The 20,464-nt window shown below is 41.1% G+C and overlaps 1 long non-coding RNA gene across 1 annotated transcript in view; it reads left to right on the top strand.

Moving 5' to 3' along the window:
* Window positions 1–19,309, top strand: part of LOC148093270 (uncharacterized) — a 112,609-nt gene extending 93,300 nt beyond the window's left edge. Inside the window, exons 2-3 of the long non-coding RNA XR_015714367.1 lie at window positions 15,665–15,721; window positions 19,125–19,309. This is a non-coding gene — a long non-coding RNA (uncharacterized LOC148093270). The remainder of the gene's footprint in view (window positions 1–15,664; window positions 15,722–19,124) is intronic.
* Window positions 19,310–20,464: the final 1,155 nt, after the last annotated feature.

Genomic DNA, 20,464 nt, shown 5'->3' on the forward strand with positions numbered 1-20,464 from the left:
TGGCCCAGGATAACATTTTACCAGTTTACCAGGTAAACTATGGCTTTCCTCATCCAAATGGGAAATCTAGCGTTAAACCGATTTAGCTGCAGGTGAAAATTGACTGTGTGCATCACAGAGGTGGTTTCTCACCCCCCGAAAAAAAAACATGTCCTGTTTAGGAAAGAAATCACCAAAACCCCAAACCGCCTTTCCTTTTCATAGCAACTTTCAGCCAAAAGGAAAAGGAGTTTTATTTTTTGCAAATCCACAAAAATGTTATATTTGCCAGTGAGGAAATCACATTTATACAACTGTATTAAAGCTGTTTTTCTCATCCAGGCAAATAGGAGAGTTTGACATGAACCTCTTTGGGGAGGAAGGGTGAGGGGCTACTGCTTTCCCATAAAAAACAAAAAAACAGTTTTCCTTGCCTTGGAAGGAGAAATTGCTCTAAAGAGTAGACTTGGAAGTGCTCTCTAGTCTCTTCGCCTGAGTCCATCTCTGATGCAGGTTCAAGTCAGACTCCAATAAACCACACTTTGAACTTTTTTTAGCTAAACATTTTTGATGGATTTAAGCTGTGGCTTGAAAAACTGGCTTGAAAACATGCACATGACAAGACCACTTTTCCAAAGCACTTGAGAGTGTTAGATGCTTCCTCTGGGAAACAGGAGCACTTTCCGAGGCCGCTTGCCATGAGGGAGCAGATTACACTGACCGCCCCCTCCACCCCAGCCTCTGCCCCCAGCCTGCTCTGTCCCAGAGACTGGAGCCAGGCCACTCAGTACTCCCAGTCATATCCAGCTCTGGCTCTGGATCCTCCCCTGCAAACCTGTAAACTGCCCAGATTGTGTGAGAACTTGTCTACGGGAGAGATGCAAATCTCTTGAAAAGAGTACAACTGACTATGCTAAAGAAGAAAATGGGGGGACAGGTGCATGGAGTTTAGAGGCACATGGCTGCCCAGCCTGAACTGATTGACCTCTTCCTCAGAAGAATTAATAATAGCTGTGCATGGAGGGACGTGAAAAATGAGAAAGTTGGGGAGAGGAAGGCAGCCCCAGGACCGCCCTGGGGCTCGATCCCTGGGAGACAACTCAAGGCAGGGCTGGGGAGAAGTCTCTCTCAGCAATGCCAGGTAGGAAAAGAGTCCAGCAGACTCCAGGTGTGTTTCCCCATGGAGATTGAGGAGGCAGGTAGGGAGGGTGGGGTGATGGGAGCTGGGACATGTTAGAGGGAAAACAGACCAATAGACGTCCAGCAGGTAATAGGAGAAGGTGGCACAGTGGAAAGAAAAGGCAGCTCCAATCACATTATGAGCCATTTATAATAAGTTGAAGATTAAATCATTTCTGACTCCAAAGGCTCCTTAACATTCCTAGTCATTGGTGGGACCGAATACCTCTGGGAAGGTGTTTCTCAGAATATAGTCCCCAGATCAGCAGAATCAACATCACTGGGAACTTTTAAAAGCAAATTCTCAAATTCCAATCCAGACCTACTTAATGAGAAACATTAAGGAGGAGCTCAGAACCTGTGTCTCCACCAGCCCAGCAGAGGATTCTGGTGCTCACTGAAGCTTGGAAACCGCTGCTCTGGAGCATTTCTTCTCATATTTTAAGGCACATAGGAATCACCTGGTGATCTTGTTAAATAAAAAGACATGTGTCCCTGTGAGATTTCACATGGAAGAATTTTGGAGATAACTTAGGAGAAAACAAAAAGAAAGTGGATCAGAGAAACATTACTGAGGAAGTAAAGTCAGTAACCCTGCCACCTCCCAGACATAGGTCACTCTTTCCCTGCACAGATTACAAACCATCACTAGAGCACCTCATGATCGAGAGAGGCCTTTTCCTATTTGGTCATTGTCTTCAAGGTAAAGCCTTTGTTTAATTTGATTTTTCCCTCAGCACACAGAGGAAGCAGTAAAAGAAATTGCTACTTGGTCTTTCTGAGCACGGATTAAGGTGATGCCTGGAAATGATGCCTGTAGAGGAATATGACTGTGTTATCATTGAATAATTCTGTCAAAAAATGAATCAGACATAACCTGGGATTTGGGAGAGCAGGTTTCACAAATTCAGGAAAAGTTTGGATAATTCTGTAGCTAGCCAGTCTAACTGGAAGATGCCCAGAAGGTATTGAAGGCTCTAAATAGGCAAAATTCTGCCCCTAAAACTTGAGTAAGAAAAGAAGGAAGGGTTCAAGAAACCATCATGCCTCCGCCAGGTGCTCATGGAGTTGGGCAAATCCTCGTTCTGAAATCAGAAGGAGCCCGCCCCACTTCCCACCCCCAATTAAGAAGGATGCAAAATCCTATGGCAATAATGCCAGCCACACACAGCGCCAGAATGAGCTGACACAGGAGACGCTGAAGAGGGACATTTTTAAAAGTATTGACTAAATAAGAAAAAACAGAACGTTTCGGATTCTTAACAGAGACAATAGGGAAGAAAACAGAGAGGCCCACAAAACAGACCCTCTCCTCTCCTGCCTGTGTCCCTGTTCTCAGGGAATGAGAAAGGACTTGAAATGAAAGGGAGACCAGATCCAGGGGAGACGAGGCCCCTGGAAACTGCAAACGGACAGCTCAGGGCAAGAAGCAGCGCTTTTGGGCCTCCTTGAGCCAAGCTGACGCGGGTGTTGTGGGAAATGAGAGAATAGCCAGGCCCGATTATGGTAAAGACTGGTCTGTGTCGAGGAAGATACCCGCCTAAGCCCGAAGTAACCGGTAGGATGGTCTGAAATGAAAACTTCCTAATTCGAAGTGAGCCCTGGGGGTCGTCACGCCCTAGGCGGGCATCTTCCTTGACCCAGACAAGTCTTTACCGTAATCGGGCCTGTCTATTGTCTTTTTGCATCTATGATAACACGTCTTTGGAATGTCAGAGTAATCCCCTTTTTCCAGACCCCTCAGGGCACAATCTCCCACCACAGCACCTGAACCCCTCACTGTTACCTTGTTGCCCAAATACCATCTCTGTGTGCTGTAACGTTCATTGTTAACTGTCCCGCACCTGCCACTGTCACAGAAGCATTTGTCTCTTCATTCTACTCTTTATCCATCTCAGAGATTTTCCCACTTCGCTTTCTCTCGCCTCCCTAATCTACCGTCGTTGAATTTCATGTAACCCTTCTCACTCCTCTTCCTTCTATTAATGTATAAAATAAACTGCAAAAATGCCATTCTCCAGAGCACTTTCTCAATCCACTGAGATTTTGCTCCCTGGAAATTATTATCAGTTTGGTTGAAATAAACTCATAAAAATTCTGTGCAGGTTTGGATGTTTCTTATACTGACAGAACAATGAGAAACTAGAGCACTTTTTTTCCTTAATAGAGAGTTGAGGGAAGATAAACAAAATAACTTTGAGTTATTTTGCTAAACTAACTAATGCTAAACTATTTTGCTAACTTCTAATGCTAAACTAAGCCTGGCCCTTGGAAATTTCCTCCCCCTCCCTAGCACTGCTCTTCACACACACACACACACACACACACACACACACACACACACACGTGCACACACACACACACACCAGCCCCCCAGTCCTGTCAAAATAATTGCCTTTCTTCCAAGGCTGGTCTCCAGTAGAGAGGCGCCAGTTGGGTCTTCCCCATAATGGAAAGGCTGGCTTCCAGCCTGGACTCTCCTATGAAACAACCACCTAGCAGGTATGAGAGTTAAAACAAATTCCACCCACCACTGGTACTGCTATACCCATGGCCTGAGGCATTTGCTTTGTTCCATACCTCATTTTGCTCATCTGTAAAGTGGGGATAATAATATCTACCAGGGAGGACTGGTGAGGATTAACTGTGTTGACTGTAAACAAAAATCAGCCAGATATTTCTCTAGCAAAATGGTTTTTTGCAGCAAGGAATTGCAATCCAGAACACACAACCATGTGGAGCCAGGTGCAAGTCCTCTAAAACAAAGGAGAGGAAGTTGGGAAGGACTACTACAAATGGGGGCCCCCCTGTTGTGCTTCATGATCAATGCAGGGTGTGAGAGCTCCCCCTTCTGGCCTGCTTACTTCACTTTATTTTTAAAAATAGATTTTAATTGATTTCAGAGAGAAGAAGGGAGAGGGAGAGAGAGATAGTAGCAACACCAATGATGAGAGAGTCATTGATTGGCTGCCTCCTGCATGCTGCCACTGGGGATCGAGCCCACAACTGGACTCAGTCTCGATGCTCAACTGCTGAGCCACGCCGGCTGGACTCCTTACTTCACTTTAAATGAGGTTTCTGTTTATTAATTTTTTTACAAATGGGATGACGTACACAGAGAAGTTAGTCCAGTACTTGACATGTGGTAAGATTCTGTAAATGGAAAACATTTGAAAGATTGCACCCTGAGCTAGTCTACTGGTGCATAAATCAGGCAACCACTCACCCCTCTTAAGATTGCACTGGCATCCCACTCCTTTCAGAAACACAACTGCAATCAGAGTGGGGCAATGCATCTGGAACAAAATGGGAAGATGGTCCAATTTGCTACTAACTGAGCAATTGCAATTGACCAGGTCTGGATCAACTTTTCTAGAGTATTGACTCACTCCCCACCACTACAGAAGTGGAGAAAATGGGGACATTCTTAGCTCCTAATCCACCTCTTCTGTCTCAATATTGATATTTAATAAGGTCATGCAGCCTGGCCCTTAAATTCTCAGCATTCCCAAGATTCACAAAGGCAAGGATGGAATTTCTAAACACTTAAATTCTGACCAGAGCACTAAAATGTCAAGGACCTTGCTGACTACTCACTGGCCCATGTGCACATCACAGGACACTATGATGCTAAGGCCTGGGGTGCTAGAGCTCTGTGCTGGGCCCTGCACATTCTGGGCTCCATGGCCTCTGGGAAGGAGCTGTGTCATTCCAGACAGCAGGATGGGGCAAGCAGAACACACAGACCAGTCAAAGCAGGGGGCTTGCTGGTTGTCTTGACACCAAAGAACTGTTTTAGAGTAGCATTTTAATGAACTGAATGTAGATGCATTAAAAACACATGGAATAAATGCTCCTTGAAATAAACATGGGTTTTTAAAAAATGAAAAGGAAAGCAAATGTCTTGGCAAAATGCATTTTGGGGTTTTTGAACCCCAAATATTTGAAAACTGTTCAGGCATTCTTATTCAATCCAGAGTGCCATTTAGCTCTCCTGTGGTGACTAATAATATAGACAAAAGTGAGAAAATTCAGCATCTTTCTCTAGTCCTGCCATTTCCAGAAAGACACAGACCAATAGGAAAGCTTTTAGAGAATAGACGAGTTTTTTAAATACTTAGGAAATTAAGTTTTTGATGTTTGAAGAGAAATTAGAAGAGTTAAATATACATGGATCAATTAATGCAAAAAAAAGAGCAAACAGCTACTACATTATTAATTTAAATGCTGAGATGCTGAGGTACACAGTTGGGGGCCCAAACAGTGAATATTTATGCTTTTGACAACAACAAAAAATCACAACCACTATTATCTACCAAAAAAACAAAAACAAAACCAACCACACAAACAAACAAAATAAAACCCAACCAAAAAAAACAACCAAACAACAAAAACCCTTTATTATTAAGTTTTCTATTCCTGGTTCTATGCACAATGGTGTTATTGGTGGCAGTGAAGTTCTTGTGATGTTTTGAGAAAAATAATTTCCTGAGACTTGCACAAGAGGGTGAGCAATATTTATTTGGATGGAAATAAAGCCCTGGGTTTCCAGTGTCCCATTTCTCTCCGTCCCACCATGGGAAAAGTCCAACCGTGTCTTCGGCAAGACCAGAATAAAGGCCACTGCCCATAGTATCTACCCCATATTAAAGTACAGTTCAGCATCCTGCATGTGGAGTCCTCTCCACCATGGGCCATGCAGCGGCTGAGGCCACACGGCTATAGAGAGAGAACTAGCAAACACACAGGTAGTGTGGGTCACAGAGCAAAGAGGACAGGAGCAAGGGAGCTCTTTGTCTGGGGATTTAACCAGGAGCTTCTTCAAACTAACCAACTAATTTCCCAAGATTTCTTGTGTTTCTGATAGCGTCCACCCCCTAGCCAATCCATTGTTCCGCAGGCTAGACTGACAGGCAAGCAGCTCCCCTGCACCACCCTGACTTCTACTGCCACGTGCCTATCTCCCCTTTCTCCCCACAATAATCCAGTTTCCAGTGGAGGAACTGAGGGATATTAATCCCCTTGGAGGAACAATGTTGTGTGAAGCTGTAACTTCCTGGAGAAACTTCCTCAGGAAGCTTACAATGTCTGACTTCCCTTTGCTTTCTTTCTTTTATTAATATTAACTAGCTAATTATGACAATAACAATGGGACTTGACCAGAAAGTGAAATTACCTGTGAAGGTGGGAGTACTGAGGCCCAAGAACACTCCTACCTGCAATATGCCCCACTTGGGCCTTTACCTTGACCACCAGGCCCAAGAGACACAGGCCCCTGGAGCCCTCCCTGTCACCAGATCAGCCTGCTCCTTGACAAGAGTCCCAACCCACTCCTACAGCCAGATCCAGCCTGGAAATCTTGTGATATTCTGCTGTAGAACACGGAGAGTTTGTCCACCCGCACCAGCAGAGCCAAACTCAAGATGCTGAGAATTGCAGTGGAGAAAGATTAGCTGTTTTATTAATGAATGGCATCAGCCAGGAAAACAGGAAGCTAATGCTCACAAGTCCCCGATGGCAATGGTGTGTAGGCTACAGATTATGAGGGCAAAAATCACAAGACACTGTGGACTAGGAGTTGGGGGTCATGCAGGGAGCTGACTGATCAGAGCCAGCCGAGGTAAGGGTAATAAAGAATTTCTTCAGGTCTGGGGGACAGTTCTAAGGTCTGTCTGGTGTCCCTCTGCCTGGTTTCATGGGAAAGTAGTCATGGGGTCTTTCTACCTTAGGCCTCAGGAACTGAAACAAAACTTAAGTCACAATGTTATCTTTAGCCTGCCAGCAGTCCAGACCTTGTGACCATTAGTCAGGTCCAGGCTGCTGTCTTCTGATGCCTGAGGGGTGGGGGGGTCATACTGATTACTGGAAAAAGACTAAGTCTCTGAGGGGTATAGATGATGATAGATGATAGATAGATGATAGATAGATAGATAGATAGATAGATAGATAGATAGATAGATAGATAGATAGATAGATAGATGATAGATAGATAGATAGATAGATAGATAGATAGATAGATAGATAGATAGATGATGGATGATTGATAGATGATGATAGATGATAGATAGATAGATAGATAGATAGATAGATAGATAGATAGATAGATGATAGATGATAGATAGATAGATGATAGATGATAGATAGATGATGATAGATGATAGATAGGTAGATGATAGATAGATAGATAGATAGATAGATAGATAGATAGATAGATAGATAGATAGATAGATAGATGATAGATAGATAGATAGATAGATAGATAGATAGATAGATAGATAGATAGACAGGTAGATAGATATGATTTCTAGAGCTAGGATTTAACGCTAAATTTAACCCAAGTCATAAGGACCCTCGGTTTCAATTCTGAACCCAGTCAACCTAAGGTCCCAGCTGTCCTCCAGCTTTCCTGCAGCATTTCCCCACCTCTCTGGAAACTGATTTCCCAACAGGCACTTGCTCTCAGATGGCTGTCAGCTCAGGTGTTAGTTAATAAGCAAGGTGTTTGCTGACAAGAGCTTAACACCTCCCAGAGGCATTTGCATTTTAATAGGGGACTGTTACAAGAATTCAGACCCCAAAGGAATGAAGTTATGATGGTAAATTGCCCAGAGCCAGTGTGGGTATTTTAGAGCCCGGAGCCCTCTCTTTATGTCTTACAGGTCTTAACACCTTCCTGCTAGCCCAGTCTACAGCTCTCCAGAGTTGAACTTGAAGGAGTTGAGCATGAAGTCATCATTTCCGTTCATCCTGCCTGGGCTGCAGATCAGCTCCCAAAGTGAAGTGGGCATCTCCCCGACAGTAGAATTCAGAGCCCTGAAATCCTGGCTAGGCCTGGTGGGGCGTCAGGAGAGACTGAAGGTATAAGTTACAGGTATGAGTCACATGTAGTTCCCAGCCTCAAAGAGCTCAGTTTAGTGGAGGAGGCAGATCTCAACAGATCGGGGAGCACAAAGGAAGGAGAGGTGGTTCTGCTGGGGCCAGAGGTTTCATCTCCCAGCAGAGGGTAGCCACCATCCACTGCTGTCTCATCCTGTTTCTTGCACCCCCTCACCCCCACATTATGCACATATTTGGGGGCTTTTTCAAACAATAAAACTGAGGTGAGTTCATTTTAGAAGTTTTCAAAATCACAGAAAAGCACAAAGAAGGACCAAGAATCAATGATAATGCCACCATCCTTGGCACCTCAGAGTTAAGCGCTATTTTATACTCTTTTAATCTTTAATCTACACTTAGGGGGTCTAGTTTTAATAGGCTACCGAATGAATACAGGGTGGGGCAGAATTAGGTTTACAGTTGGGAGTACTTGAAACAGTTTATTCTTATATTATTATTTATTAATTATTGTATTATTCTCTATACAAACAGCTGTAAACCTACTTTTGCCCCACCCTGTATGTATATATGTGTGTGCATATGTGTATGTGTTTATCAAATTACAAGAATTTTACCAGGATATTAAACATTCTTTGAAAATGACATATTTCATAGCATAACAGTAAAATCAACAAAATGTCACTTTGCAATGTATGTATGTTTCAGCAAGATCTCTTTATTCCCTTTATTAAACATTTTAGGCCCTTGTATTCCAATTCATTAATTCTGGCGTGAGCCTTGAGATCCTGATTTTTAACAAGCACCCCAGCGGATTCTAACATACAAGGGCCACCCTTTGAGAAACACTCCCCTGACAAAGGAAGGTCCAATTCCTTGGCATAAGATATAAGACCCTTCTTAATCTGGCTTAACTCTGAGTCCCACTATTACCAGAAAGGGGACAGAGTCTGCCTAGGGCCAGCTGGTAGTGTGTGGGTTCTTGACTTCCTGCAGGAAAAATTTCAAAATAAGAATCCAGGTGAATTTTAGAGGATGTTTATTAAAGCTGGGGACAAAGAAACAAGGGCTGGGAAATGAGTTTAGGCTGACCTGCTTTGGCTCATCAAGAAGTCAGAGGAAAAAGGACTTAGGGACAGACTCAGGGGGTTTGCCTGGGATGGACTGCCACTGCCCATTGCAGTCCTGGTTGCAAGTCTGGTGGGGTCCCCTAGAGTTTAGGAGGCGCATGCCTGTGGAGGAAAAAAACAGGGAGGGGAAGAGAAAAGGTGTAGGCATGTTCCTGTAGTGGGGAGAACGCAGGGTTCTCCTTCCTAAAAGTTTTTAAGGGTAGAGATTTTAGGGGAGATCTCAGGGGAGGATCTCAATAGAATATTCATCAGCTTTCCAGGAGGGTCCTTTTAGGATTGTGGTCTCCACTGATTGGTCGGTGCCAGGGCAGGATTCATTAATCAATGCAGCAGGCCCTGAGATTGCCCTGGCATGTCCTGGAGCTAAAAATCCAACTGAGGCTCAGATGTTATCTCTAGGGAGGTGACCTTCTGTCTCTGGCTATAAACTGCTTAGCCAGTTTGTTCAGCTATTTGTCTCAGTTTCCCTATTCCACTTGCCAAGCAGTTTGTCTAGCTTCTTACTAACCTGCCTCACCAACATGCTCAGCCACCTGCACGAGATCCATCTACTCTATGCCACACCAATAACGCAGTCTTACCCTAATGTGCATACCTTCATCCTTTTGGTCAAGCAGGGTAGCTGTCCTTTCCCCTCTGGGCTTACCGAAATCTTCATGATCAAATATCTCCTCTTCTGTGAAACCTTACCCTGTTCTGCAGTTGAATGAATTAGTTCCTTCTCTGTGGTTTTAAAATCTTGCTGCTCTTATACTACTTATCACAGAATTCCTTGTACATCTGTTTTTCTGCTCATTGAAATCTCTTATGGGTACAGGGGCACATCATCCTATTATGTGCCTTGTGACTCCTTAGTGCTGTTTATGTACCATATACATTTGTTTCATCCGCTCAACAAGTCTACTGTACTATTATCATTCATATACTGCAGTTGAGGAAACTATAGCTGAATGAATAAACAGATGAATGAATGTTAGGAATATTTATAAACAATATTAATTAGGAAATTAATAAACAGATGAATGAATGTTAGGAATATTTATTGAATATAAAATTTGAGCTTGAATAGATTGGGAATAGATCCTATTTCCTAGACCTGAAACTTAAGGAACATGGGGAATAATTCTCTATATTCCATGGGATTATGAAGATAACGGAACACTGATAATTCAGTGTTTAAAAGAAAATTATTTTTTTAGTGTCTCAATTTTTTAGTGTATTGCATCTAAATTATAGTGTAGCAATACAAATCATTTCATAATTTTTATATCTATTCAAAAATATGCAATAGATCCCTGACTGGGTAGCTCAGTTGGTTAGAACATCGTCCCGATCCACCAAGGTTGAAGGGTTCCATCCCTGGTCAGGGCACATAAATGAAACAACCAATGAATGCACAAATAAGTGGAAAAACAAATCAATGTCTCTCTCTCTGTCTTGCCCTCTCTCTCTAAAATCAATCAATCAATAAAACATTTTTAAAATTGCAATGGACACATAATATATAATATATTTATGGACACAAAATATGTATCTTTTCCAAGGATAATCTTTTGTTGCCCTGAACAACTCTTCCACAGTGAGACTATGTGCCTGGGGGTCAGTGGCTTCCTCTCAGTTCCTTAAACACATCATTTTCCTTCCCACCTCAGAACATTCACTAAAATGGGCCCTTCTATCTGGAATGCTCCTCCTTACCTTGTCCAGTCAAATCTAACTCATCTTGCAAAGCCCAGATTAGATAGGACAACCCCTAACATTTTCAGGGTTCAAGGCAAAAGTTCAAATAGAGGTTCACATACTATAGACAGGACTTAGACTTCTTGAACTCCTTAGAGTTCCATATGGGAATGTTGTGGTGTAAGGACAGTGATTCCTGGTTCCTGGCTAATGGCCAGAGCCTCATCTGTTTTCTTTTCCCATCCTTGGTGCTTTCTCAAATCATGAAAGAACTTGTGAACACCCCAGTGTACACATCAAAGCCCGTGCATGCTGTCACACTCAGCAAACAGACCCTTCTGGCCTCCCTGAAGCTTAGGAGTCCCCCTAGGGATGATGGACCCAGGGAAGAGGCCCACAGAAGCCTGAGAGCCAGGCTTGAGATTCTTTGGACACAGGCTCAAACTTTAGGGAACCCTGAGCATGGTCTAGAATAGGAGGTATGGGCTCCCTTAAAGGGCTGGGGACACTTGGTGGGATCTATCAGTGATACCGAGCTCAAACATCCCTTTCTCAAAGAAATATTCACTGACCCCCGGACAAGGCCAGATTCTCCAGTTAAACTTTCATAGCACTCTCTAGTTCTCTTTGAAGCACTTGCAATGATAATAAAATAATTCAGTTTCAAGAATTATTGTTTAATTAGTGGGATAAGGTCTAACCCCCTTACTAAAAAGTCAGTTTCACAAAGATGGAACAATCTGTTTTTGTTCGCCTATGTTTTTCCAGTGCCTAAAAGAGTATCTGGTACACAAAAGGTGCTGAATATGTATTTGTTGAATGGATGAATGAAGGAAAGGCTCACTGGGACTTCTAGAAAGAGTTTAGGGTTCTTCAAAAAAATGACACAAATTTTAACTTTTTCTCACATATCTCTATTATTATCACCATCAACAGTTTTGCAAAATTAAAGTTTAAATATTACAAAAGATTTTCCAGTAGTTTGATTCCAAAGATAAACTCCCACTGGGGCTTGTAGGGATGAAAGATTTAGATAAAAGTCCCAGGCACAAAGCCATGCAAATATGTACAGTGTAAATCCTGTAGCACAACGCCAATGCCACACGCAGCACAGCCTTTTCTTTCTGGAAAATTACAAAATTAACATTTTAAAAATCAAACTGGAAGTGAAATGAATAAAATGTATCCTTCATAGGATTTCATGTAATTCTACTTAGAGATCTTCATAAAGAAAATCCGTTTTGAAGGAAAAACAACTCTGGGTAGTGCTTGAAATTCAGAAGGCAGCTAAAAGCTTTGCCAATGACAACTGTAAGTAATAACATGGTATTAAATTTTATTTTCCATTTTTAAGAGCAGACTTTAAAAAAACCAGCAGGTATGTGGAATTATATTTCTAACAGACATTCTGAAAAAAAAAAAAAAAAAAGTAATAGTTTTATTTATCTTGGTTGGTACAAAAACCTCGACCTTCAAGGGTAAGGTTTTGATTCATTGAGAGATAGAATTCTAATGGACAAAAGGCCTGGATGCCACAATTAGGGGTTACAGCTAGTTCCAAAGCTTTTTGTTCTTTTTTTCCATCTTGCTGATTAGTGGGCAAAAATGATCTTCTAAATCTGAAAATCTGTTCTCACTTGAAAATTGTGCTGTAATTTTGAATGATCTAGCAGAGATAATATTGGAAATATATCACTTTTCCTCAAAAAAAACTCCTGAGAGATGACAAGGCCACCTTAGCCCAGAAGCCACTTTGAACAATGACCGTCATTATTCAATGAAAACTATTCCAAGCCCTAGGAATTCAGGCTGCTACTTAAACAAGCACTAGAAGCTGCTGAGTTTCCCAGGAGCTTAACAAACCCCTGTCTTGTTTTCCCTCCAGGGGAAAGAGCAGACAGCAAACACTCAGAGTCTAAAAATAAAACCAGTCCAATCAATACACAAGGTATAGACACTGTCATACATCTGTCACACCTCCTGGAACCCAAGGTTTCTCAGCCTCCGCACGACTGACACCTTGGGTCAAATGACCCTTATGCAGTGTTTTCCTTTGGCTCCTATGTTTTTTCTTCCCTCCCTCCCTCCCTCCCTCCCTCCCTCCCTCCCTCCCTCCCTCCCTCCCTCCCTCCCTCCCTCCCTCCCTCCCTTCCCTCCTTCCTTCCTTCCCTCCCTCCCTCCCTCCCTCCCTCCCTCCCTCCCTCCCTCCCTCCCTTCCTTCCCTCCTTCCTTCCTTCCCTCCCTCCCTCCTCCTTCTTTTGTAGGAATCAGACTTGTACCTAACCTACAGTTTTATCATTTTAATCGTCTTAAAGTGTTCCGTTCAGTGGCATGAAGTACACTCACCTTGAGCAGCCATCCCAGATAGGTAACGGTTACCCACGTCCAGACCTTTTGCATCTTCTCAAACTGAAATTCCCTCCCATTAAACACAAGCTCCTCGATTTCCTCTCTGCAGTCCCTGGCAACCATTTACTTTTCTTTTATCCTTTTTTTTTTAACTTACAAGGACCCCAACCTCCAGGTGAAAGTGAAGTGAGAAGGTGTGTGAGTGTGGGTGAGCGTGTGTCATGATGTCATTTAGTCCAGAGGGCCAGGAACTGGGTGTTGTCCTTCCCACGTCTGTGGGGCTCAGGGGACCAGGCCGGCTGTCACCTTGCCTGACATCAATCCTGCCCATTTGTCAATGATGGACCGCGAGGCGGGTGGTTGACAGTTGTGCGGCCTCGGCTGTCCCTCTGCAGAGTGGGGTTGGTCACAGTACCACCGCGTAGGATTCTTGTGAGGATTAAATGAGCGAATAAACACCAAGTACTAGGACTGCCTCGCACTCCAGCCGGTCCCAGGTCCACGCAGTGATGAGGACCAGAGCCGAGGCTGGCACTGGCCTAAAATCCCCCCAAGCTCAGTTCATTGGGGTAAAATCGACGTTGAATTCCAGCGTTCTCGCCCTGCTCCGGTCTGAGTCAGCGCGCAGGAGGTTAGCTCCGAGAGCCTGGCTTTGGTTTTCACACTCCAGGAGCGGAAGGCAAGGTCAGCAGCAGACTGGGCATGTCACCCACGCGCGGGCCGCTCGTACAGCAGCGACCGCGCCACTCTCAGCCGGGACACCCAGTGCCCTGCGGGCAAGGACGTTTCTCCTTTCCCGCAGGCGCTGAATCGCAGGCTCCACACTTCACCGAGCTCAGCTTCTCTCCTCAGCAGTGAGTCCGAGCACATGGCTCCTTTTCTCCCCCCTCTAAATATTGTTTTCTCCCCTACCACATAATCGAAATAACTCATATAGGGCCTGGCAGATACTAAATTGGTGATTCTTGTCTAAGGTCAGATTTCACAGATTTGAGTGCTGCCTCCACCACTTAACTGCTTATGTAGCCTTCGGGCTCTTAGCCTCAGTACCTTCATCTGTAAAATAGGAATAACCATGCTTTCTGTCTCGTATGATTATTTTGAGGACTAATGAGACACCAAGTGTAATGCACTTGGCGTGCAAATATGACCTTTCTTATCCGTGGGAATACAGAAGTCTTAGCAGGCCAGACAGGTGTTGAATGGAGTCAGGAAAAAATCAAGGTTTCTCAAAGAAATGTCTGTTGGCGAATTAGGATGCTGTATTTGTTCATGAACCAAATTGAATACTATTCTAAAAAGGAGGCATCTACAATTTAAAAGGAATCGCTATCAATACTTGTTTATTATGTGCAAGGAGCTATTCTAATGATTTTGCAGATATTTCTCATTCAAATCCTCATATAGTCTACCTAAGAGAAGGTATTATCCACATTTTGCAGATGAAGATACTAAGGCAGAGGGAGGCTAATAACTTTTTTCACAATCACAGAACTAGTAAATGACAGGAACAAAATCCAGGTCAGTCGTGTTATCTTCCACTGTGTGACATCACCTCCATGCCAAAGTGTTAACTGATGAGACCTGAGGATGCAGTAATGATAAATGAAATGAACACATCATGTAGTACTGTGCTACTGCTGCTATACATATTCTCAAATTCATATATTGTCTTTAAAAAATTTATTCATATGGGTGCTTGTAGACCGACACTAATTTATTTTTCATGTAGAACTGGTTTTTGGTCAAAACTAAAACTAAATATGTGAATGATATTAGTGTTCCTTTTATAGTTTTTGCCTTGAACTTTGGCCATTAGAAACTTGCTCTTTGCAAAGCTTTCCCTTGATTTCTGCTCACTAGTTCAGGCGTGAAGACCTAACAAATACCTATAGATGTTTATTATTGGACATACCTTCCCATTTTGAATGAGTAAAACTGGTTAAATTTGAAAAGTCCACTGTATGAGATTGGCGCATAACCAAATTATGGCTTTAGGAGAAAAAAAAACACACCCTGATTGCTTGTTGCTTTCCAAATTCTTGACATGTTTTCAATGTAGAAAACTGTTCTAAAGAAAAGGGGGGCCGAGGAGAAAGGAGCCTTGAAAACTCCCCAATACACAATCTGCGTCATTTGCTTTCCTAACTTGTTGTTTCTTGCCAGTGTCAATAAACTGCTCTAAGTAGTTTAGCATGTTTGGTTGGCTGTACCTATACATAAAATAAACAACGCATCTAGCATTCTCTTTACAGCTGATGGCGATGGGTGCTGTGTAACCACCCTGTATAATCCTTAATGAGGGAATAAAGAAATTTACCTTGCAGAGTTATCAAAAAACAAACATGTTTTTCTAGTGCCTTGGTCCATGACTAACTTCCCAATTGCTGTGTTAAGAATTTTATATATAGGATGTTTTAAATTCCAATTCCACATGCCAAGCAAGCATTTCAAAATCTGTGCTCGTCTTATCTGAAGTGACATCAGCGTGATTAATTCTTTCACCCTTTTAGGTCTGCGTCAGCTGAGACGCAGAAATGAATCAAGACGGCTCGAGGTCTGAAGAAAATGTGAGTGGTTGAATTAAGACAAGATGTTCGCGCTGCGCACTAACGGGAATGAGGTGCTGTATGTGGTAACTCATTGAAAAGTGTTGTGTACTGAGGTATTTACATGCATTCTCATTGGAATAGCCTGTTAGTTACATTTTTAAATTGCACTGTTAAGTCTTAAGAGCAACAGGCAGTGCACTGTGCGAGAGTTTCTCAGGAGGAACCTCGGGTGGGTTGGGAAGTACTAGGCAGACTCGCTTTTCAAATTATGAGATCTAGTATCAGAGGGATGGTTTTAATCTTGTTGCTTTTTAAAAGGATTAATAGTAAATGGAAGATGCCAGTGCACAGTATGTTTGGGTTATCTTAAAAATAGATTTTTTTTTTAATGAAAAAAATTGTACGTTAATTATTTTGTTGTGTGAGACTCTCTGATTCTCAAGACTGATCAAAAAAAAAGGGGGGGAGGGAAGAATTTTTAATAAGTAGGTGAAGAACGCCAAGTTCACGGTGTCCTTCCAAGCTGGATAAATCAGGAAGAATGCTCTTTACCAAGACAGGATGGTCTTTTAGAAGAGAGGGTAATCAACCTAGATTCCTTCTCCTCGGCATAAACTTCAAAGTTCTTGTGGCAGTTCACCCAAGAAGAATCTGCTTCCATACATTTGGCCAGATTTTTGGCACCTGCTTAAAAAGATTGAGCAACCATAGCCTGGCTTGAATTTTATTAAAATTGAGTATTCAAAGCATACTCTTACAATTGGACTGGAGTGGATCGAGTCCTTTGATTGAGATGAGCCCTTAGTATATGATGACTTGGACAACTTTCTTCATTTGTTTCATTGGAAAACTTGCTGTTTTCATTTCTCTGTCTAGACATGGCCCTCTCTCCCCATAATATTCTTTGAAGAACATCTAGCTCTCTGTAAAACATCTAGCAAAGGGGGGAGAAAAACCCAGTTTCACAAATGCTTGTCAAAATAAAAAAAAACAATGAAATTTTTTATCAAGTCTTTGTCTTCTCTTATACATAAATTTGATTAGATGTGATGTTCATGATTAGGTAAAAATGAGTAACGATAAATGGTTGTTTGTTAAACTACTTAATGGAGGAAAGTGACTTCCCAAAGCAATCCCGCCGAAATCCTGTAGCAGGTTTCCGAGGAAGCCTGTATTTTCCATCTATTCCCAAGGAATTTGAGGGGAGCCATCCATTTTGTTGGTGGTTTAGCTAGAATTAAAACTAATAACCTTTTGGCCCCATGCCTTTGCTCAAAGTACTGGGAAGCACAGACTTCTGTTGTTTAGTATTGCATGCGTCTTCCAGATACTCAGTTGGGGAAAATGCAAAGTCTGCACTCTGGCTTTGGGCAATGGAACCCTAGGCGTGGAAAGCAGTGCCTCGGGTTTTCCCAGCAACACCAACGCCCACCGCAGGCCCGCAGCCTCAGAAGCTAACCTCTTTCTCCCGGTCGCAATGCAGAATGCGTTGTTCGATGCAGCGTAAATACATTTCTTGGGCCCTTGCTTCATTGGTCAAGGCAGTTATTTTTTTGTTCCTTTCAACCTTTTTATTTTGAATATTTCCAAAATACATAAACTATAAAGACTAGTATAATAAATCCATATACTCTACATCTATATTTATTACTTACATTTATGTATTTATTTATTTACTTATTTATTTATTTTTACTGAACTATTTGCAAATAAGTTGCAAACACTCTGATACTTCACTTCAATGGACCTTAGGGTACATCTCCTAAACATAAGAACGCAACCACAGCACCATTGTCATACACCTCCAGATTAATAATAAGTGCCACTATATCATTTAATAGGAAGTCCATATTGAAATGTCCCCAATTGTTTTCCAAATGGCTTTTGTTGTAATTAACTGATTGATTGATTGATTGATTGATTGATTGATTGATTGATTGATTGATTCAGGAGTTAATCATGGTTGATACATTGCATTTGGTTGTCATTTCAGTCTCTTTTCATCTACAGCAGGTCTCCCACATTTCTGTTTGTTTGGTTTTTTGTTCTCCTAACAATGATTTTTCTGGAGAATTCAGGCTAGTCTTCTCACGGACTTTTCTATGTTGTGGATCTGCCTGATTCATTTTTCATTGTTAGATTTAAGCTCTTTGGCAAGAACATTATATCGGTGTTTTATATTTCTGAATGCTTTATGCCAGAACGTTCATGATGTCAGACTGGTAATCCTGATTGGTTACTTGGATAAAATGGTGACTAGTGTGGTTTCTCCAGAGTGAGGTACATTTCCCCCTTTGGGATTAGTAAATAATCTGTGTGTAGGGGATGGGGGTAGCAGGGTAAGATAACTTGACTATGTGATTAATCTGTTCCCTAATAACAAATTAATAACAGATTTTCATGATCCATCAATGATTGTTGCCCGTTGCAATCATTACTTGGAGCTTGCAAATTGGTAATTTTTCCAATACTATTTATTATTCCTTCTTCATTTATTATCTGGTATTCTTCTAGAAAGAAGAGATTTTCTTATTTCTCAATCTTGATTCTTCTCTATTATCATTATAAAATCTTTTTTTTTTTTTTTTAATCTTCACCTGAGGATATTTTTTCCATTGCTTTTCAGAGAGGGTGGGAGGGAGGGAGAGAGAGAGAGAGAGAGAAACATCGATGTGAGAGAGACACATCAATTGGTTGCCTCCTGCAAGAGCCCTGACCAGGGCCAAGGATCCAGCCTGCAAGGAGGTACGTACCCTGGGCAGGAATCGAACCCAAGACCCTTCAGTCTGAGGGCTGACGCTCTAACCACTAAACCAAACCGGCTAGGGCTAAAATCATTTTTAAAAATTAAATGTATTAAAATTCATCGCCATCATTGCTCTTTTTGATACTCAAATGTTCCAAATTTGGCTGGTAGAAGCTATTTCAAGAAAGCTCTCATGTTTCTTTGATATGGTCCTATTAGTAGTTGAGCACTGTGTTGTTTTCTTTCCCTACACTGTCTCTTGTTTTTTTCTTGCCCTAGACTTGAAATTAATTGTTACTGTAACAGGCCATGGTATTTTATAGTGTGGAATGTGTTTAGAAATCAATAACTGAATATTTACTCTGTTCTTTCCTCTTAGAGTGTCATTATTTCTAGCTAATTTAGGTAGGCAATGCTAGAATGTATATAAATTATGAGTTCCTATCAATTCTAAGTAAAAATAAAAAGTATAAGATTTAAAACTTTCTTTAATTTTGTATTAGTACCTCTTTTATCTTATAGTTCAAATATTAGTTTCTAATAATATTGCTCTTTTCACTTATTTGTTTTACCCTATTTTGCGCATAAAATAGTTTCATATGTACACTACCAATTTTGTTGTAAACACTAAACATACTAAATTCAAAATTTTGTTTCATTTCTTTTTGTCCTTAGACTATATCCCACAGTGAACTTATAATTGGAGGGATTGTATTCAAAAGTTAAGTCAATTAATTATTTTCTTTGTTTGATTATGTTTATAATTTTTAAGTAGATTTTATTTTACACACAGTAAAATGCACCGTGGTGGAGTTCTGTGAGGTTTTTAGTTATATACAGTCACATAGCCACACTTTGATCAAGCTATAGAGCATTCCCATCACCCCATTAAATGTCCTCATTCTGCTTTCTATTCAGTCCACTCCCCTAACATCCAGTCCCTGGAAGCCACTAATCTGTCTTCTGTTCCTATGCACAGAACCTCTGGAAAAGGTTTAGCCTTTTCCAGAATGTCATATAAATAGCATCATACATCGTGGAGCCTTTGAGTCTGGCTTCTTTCACTTGGTGTACAGTGCAGCTTAATTCATGTTGTGCAAATCAACAGATTGTTTCTTTTTATTGATGGGTAGCATTCCATTGTACTGATGTATCACAAAGTTAAAAAACATATTTAGCATTTAGACATTTGGCATGATTTTTTAATACAACTGCTATAAACATTTGTAGGGACATAGATTTTCATTTCTCTTAGGTATATAAGAGAAATATGTATATTTCTACTTAGCTAGGAGTGGAATTGTGGATTTTTTATTTAAAGTGTAGTTTTAACTTTATGAGACTGCCAAACTATTTCCAATGTGTATCAATTTGCGTTCCTACCAGCAGTGTATGAGAGCTCTAGTTCTAGTTGCTCCACAACCTCACCTTCCAACTTTTTTCTCTCTTTTTTTGCCATTATGATAGATATATAGTAGTATCTTATTGTGGTTTAAAATCACATTTCTCTAAAGACTGATGATATTAAGCACTTTTTCATGTTTTTATTTGCTATCTGTATATCTTCTGTTCAAATATTTTGTCCAATATTTAAAAATTAGATTGGTTTCTATTGAGTTTTGAGAGTTTATTTATATATTCTGGATACATCTCCTATATCAGTTATGTGTTTTGCAAATATTTTCTCCTAGTGTATATTTTATGTTTTAAACCAAGGTTTTAAAGAACAAAAGTTTTGCATTTTAATCAAGTCCAATTAATCAATTTTTAATGATTTGTGATTTTTGTTTACAAAGAGTCTTTGCCTAACCTAACATGACAAAGATTTTCTTGTAATTTTATGCTTGTAGATTCTCCATTTTTGTGTAGGATCCACTTTGAGTTAATATTTGTATATGGTAGAGGTTACTGCTCAAGTTTCACTTATATGATCTAAAGATTTTTTGCTCATTTTTTGGTTGCTTAGGCTTTACTGGCTTTAAGAATATGCTCAGTTTCATGACTGGGAGATAAAC

Source organism: Miniopterus natalensis, chromosome 4 (assembly GCF_054644295.1).
Source record: "Miniopterus natalensis isolate mMinNat1 chromosome 4, mMinNat1.hap1, whole genome shotgun sequence".
Taxonomy (NCBI): Eukaryota; Metazoa; Chordata; class Mammalia; order Chiroptera; family Miniopteridae; genus Miniopterus; species Miniopterus natalensis.